This window comes from Budorcas taxicolor, chromosome 23 (assembly GCF_023091745.1).
Source record: "Budorcas taxicolor isolate Tak-1 chromosome 23, Takin1.1, whole genome shotgun sequence".
Classification (NCBI taxonomy): Eukaryota; Metazoa; Chordata; class Mammalia; order Artiodactyla; family Bovidae; genus Budorcas; species Budorcas taxicolor.
The window spans coordinates 19,207,019-19,211,968 of record NC_068932.1 but is presented as its reverse complement, the minus strand read 5'-3'; positions in this window follow the sequence as shown (position 1 = coordinate 19,211,968).

Here is a 4,950-nt window from a genome sequence, read left to right as displayed (position 1 = left end):
GAAAGCTGATGAAACCAATAGCTGTTTTCTTTGAGAAAAATCAGTCAAATCCTTAGTGTGACCTGAATCCTTCTAAATTTATTGAACAGAATAGAGTCCAGAAATATATCCACACATATATGGTCATCTGATCTGAGACAAATGTGTCAAAGTTAATTCAGTGATGAAAATATATTTTTCCAGCAAACGATGCTAGAAAAACTGAATATTTGCAGAAACAAAAAAAACCCAAACCCTTCCTTTACACCACTTACAAAAATCAATTCAAAATGGATCACTGACCTAAATGCAAATCCTAAAACTAAAAAACTTCTGGGAGAAAACACAGGATAAAATCTCTGTGACCCTAACTTCAGTTCAGTCACTCAGTCATGTCCGACTCTTTGCAACGCCATGAACTGCAGCACACCAGGCCTCCCTGTCCATCACCAGCTCCCAGAGTTTACTCAAAGTCACATCCATTGAGTCAGTGGTGCCATTCAACCATCTCATCCTGTCATCCCCTTCTCCTTCTGCCGTCAATCTTTCCCAGCATCAGGGTCTTTTCAAATGAGTCACTTCTTCGTATTAGGTGGCCAAAATATTGGAGTTTCAGCTTCAATATCAGTCCTTCCAATGAATATTCGGACTTCTTTCCTTTAGGATGGACTGGTTGGAGCTCCTTGCTATCAAAGGGACTTCTCCAACACCACAGTTCAAAAGCATCAATTCTTTGGCACTCAGCTTTCTTTATAGTCCAACTCTCACATCCATACATGACTACTGGAAAAACCATAGCTTTGACCAGATGGACCTTTGTTGGCAAAACAATGTCTCTGCTTTTTAAAAAGCTGTCTAGCTTGGTCATAACTTTTCTTCCAAGGATCTAGCGTCTTTTAATTTCATGGCTGAAGTTCACCACCTGCAGTGATTTTGGAGACCCCCAAAATAAAATCTGTCACTGTTTCCATTGTTTCCCCATCTATTTGCCATGAAGTGATGGAACCAGGTGCCATGATCTTAGTTTTCTGAATGTTGAGTTTTAAACCAACTTTTTCCACTCTCCTCTTTCACTTTCATCAAGAGGCTCTTCAGTTCTTCTTCGCTTTCTGCTGTAAGGGTGGTGTCATCTGCATATCTGAGGTTATTGATATTTTTCCCGGCAATCTTGATTCCAGCTTGGGCTTCATCCAGTCCAGCATCTCTCATGATGTACTCTGCATATAAGCTGAATAAGTAGGGTGACAATATACAGCTTTGACGTACTCTTTTCCCAATTTGGAACCAGTCTGTTGTTCCATATCCAGTTCTAACTGTTGCTTCTTAACCTGAATACAGATTTCTCAGGAGGCAAGTCAGGTGGTCTGGTATGCCCATCTCTTTAAGAATTTTCCACAGTTTGTTGTGATCCACACAGTCAAAGGCTTTGGCATAGTCAATAAAGCAGTAGATGCCTTACTTTACCCTAGCTTAGGTGAAGACTTTTTAAATAGGACTCAAAAAAGCACAAAGATTTCTGTTCTTCAAAAGTCACCATAAAGAGAACAAAAAGACAAAGTCACAGATTGGCTAAAACAAGTAAATAAATAATGATAATAATGCAAAACAGATACCTGATAGTTTGTATCTAAAAGAAATCATAGAAATAATAACAAAAACAATCCAATTTAAAAATGAGCAAATGATTTGAATGCTTCACCAGAGAAGATATACAGATGACATATAAGCACACAAAAAGGTCAATGTCATTAGTCCATTTTCCAGGAAAATGGAAATCAAAACTGTATACCTACTTGAATGACTAAAGTTAGAAAAGGGCAATATCAAGTGCTAAGGAGGCTACAGAGCAACTGAATTCTTAGTCTTGCTAGAGGGAATGTAAAATGGTGCATGCACTTTTGGAAACAGTTCAGCAGGATGATATAAACACACACTTACTGTACAGCCTAGCCACCCCACTCCTAGGTATTTACCCATGTAAAATAGAAATTTATGTTGACACCAAAACCTGGACAAAATACAAATATTAGTAGATAAACTGAATTACAGAAAAATTGAAAATTTTTGTGCCACAAGTGATAACATTCAGTTCAGTTCAGTTCAGATCAGTTGCTCAGTCATGTCCGACTCTTTGTGACCCCATGAATCACAGCACGCAAGGCCTCCCTGTCCATCACCAACTCCCAGAGTTCACTCAGACTCACGTCCATCGAGTCCTCTCATCCTCTGTTGTTTCAGCTTTAGCATCATTCCTTCCAAAGAAATACCAGGGCTGATCTCCTTCAGAATGGACTGGTTGGATCTCCTTGCAGTCCAAGGGACTCTCAAGAGTCTTCTCCAACACCACAGTTCAAAAGCATCAGTTCTTCAGTGCTCAGCTTTCTTCACAGTCCAACTCTCACATCCATACATGACCACAGGAAAAACCATAGCCTTGACTAGACAGACCTTTGTTGGCAAAGTAATGTCTCTGCTTTTCAATATGCTATCTAGGTTGATCATAACTTTTCTTCCAAGGAGTAAGCATCTTTTAATTTCATGGCTGCAGTCACCATCTGCAGTGATTTTGGAGCCCAAAAAAATAAAGTCTGACACCATTTCCACTGTTTCCCCATCTATTTCCTATGAAGTGATGGGACCAGATGCCACTTTGTTTTCTGAATGTTGAGCTTTAAGCCAACTTTTTCACTCTTAAGAAAGTGAAAAAGACAAACCACGTAACAAGAGGACATTTTTGCAAATCTTATATCTAAAAAAGGTACTTGAGTGCAGAATATATAAAGGACAATTCAGTTCAGTTCAGTTCAGTCGCTCAGTCGTGTCCGACTCTTTGCAACCCCATGAATTGCACCACGCCAGGCCTCCCTATCCATCACCATCTCCCAGAGTTCACTCAGACTCATGTCCATCAAGTCAGTGATGCCATCCAGCCATCTCATCCTCTGTTGTCCCCTTCTCCTCCTGCCCCCAATCCCTCCCAGCATCAGAGTCTTTTCCAATGAGTCAGCTCTTCGCATGAGGTGGCCATGAGTTTCAGCTTTAGCATCATTTCTTCCAAAGAACACCCAGGACTGATCTCCTCTAGGATGGACTGGTTGGATCTCCTTGCAGTCCAAGGGACTCTCAAGAGTCTTCTCCAACACCACAATTCAAAAGCATCAATTCTTCAGCGCTCAGCTTTCTTCACAGTCCAACTCTCACATCCATATATGACTACTGGAAAAACCATAGCCTTGACTAGATGGACCTTTGCTGACAAAGTAATGTCTCTGCTTTTTAATATGCTATCTAGGTTGGTCATAACTTTCCTTCCAAGGAGTAAGCATCTTTTAATTTCATGGCTGCAATCACCATCTGCAGTGATTTTGGACAATTAGGACTACATAATAAAAGAACAATTTCAAAACAGGCAAAGAATTTGCATAAACATTTCTCCAAGAAAATAGCCAAAAATCACATGAAAATATACTAAACATCATTAGTCTCAGCATCAAATCTAAATCACAATGAGCTATCACTTCACACCCTACTGAAAAGTTAAAGCGAAAGTCATTCAGTCCTGTGTCTGACTCTTTGGGACCCCATGGACTGTAGCCTGCCAGGCTCCATGGAATTCTCCAGGCCAGAATACAGGGGCAGATAGCTGCTCCCTTCTCCAGGGGATCCAACTCAGGAATCAAACAGGGATTTCCTGCATTTCGGGCGGATTCTTTACCAGCTGAGCTACCAGGGATGGCTAAATTAAAATAGACAATAACAGGTGTTGGTGAAGATGTGGACAAACTAGGATGCTGATATGTGGCTGGCAGTAATGAAAACTCGTAGTAGCAGAAGTAACTAAACAGCAGCAAATTCATTTGATGGAATTTATTCAGCCATTGAAATTCACGCTCAGGAAACGTCTGACAGAGAAACATGAGTGAAAAGAGCAGGATATAGAGGGCACAGCCAGAATGACCCCGACTGTGGGCTGCAGAGAGAGATGCCTGCAGCGGGGCTATGTGCTGTAAATGGAGAACTGGAAGGTCTGGGGCTTACGTGGGCTGGGAGGGGCGGGCGCGGTGGAGTGGAGAGTGGTACTTCCTTTGCGTGCAGGTGCTTGAGGCATTCATCCTCGGCCCCGGCCTTGTCCCAAGCGGTGCTCAAGCTGCTATATCCCAGCCAGTCCTCACAACTCATTGCTTGCTGGGCTGTGCTTAAAGCTCCCAGGGGGAACCGGGGCATTAACAGGTGATTTGGGTGGGAACTTCGACCCTGCAGTGATCTTCATCACTCTTCCCAACTTTCCACCATTAACAACATACACTATTGTAAGAGACTCTAGCAAACACAGGTTCAAAACAAAGACCCTAATGTGCACCCCATCCCCAAAATGAATTGAGAACCCTTATAAAGAAAGTCTAGGTTGGAACTCTGGGGATAACTGGGCTCTTCTGCAGATTGTGTCTCTTCCAAGGAACCCAGGCAAGCAGTCACAGAAGAGCAGCTCTCACCCTAGAACTGTGGTTCAGAAAAAAAAAAAAAAAATGTCAGAGGGTGAGGAAGAGGCCAGCGGGGAACCAGGAGACCTGCGTTCTGATGCCAACTCTGCCCTCAACAAGTGATTTCTTCTCTCTGGGCCCCAGTTTTCGCTTCTGTAAAACAGGGGCGTACCCAGAACCTAGGTGGGGAGTGGCTTGCGCTTAGGCAGGTGGCGGGGCCCAGCGCAGTGGCCGATGCACAGGGGCCTCTGACGGCTGCCGGGGAAGCCTGCACATTGTGGGCCTCGGCGCCCTCCTCGTTGACCGGAGGGCCGTAGCCACTGTCCCGCAGGAAGTGAGGGTCGCCGCCAGGGCTCGACGGTCCCTGTTACCTAGCGGGAGCAAACTGCCCGGCTGCGGGCAGAAGCCTAAGCCAGCCAGAGGCGGAGCGAGCTTCCAACGCGTGCCCAGGCGGTCACGTGGGCGGTCACGTGAGCACACCCGGAAGCGC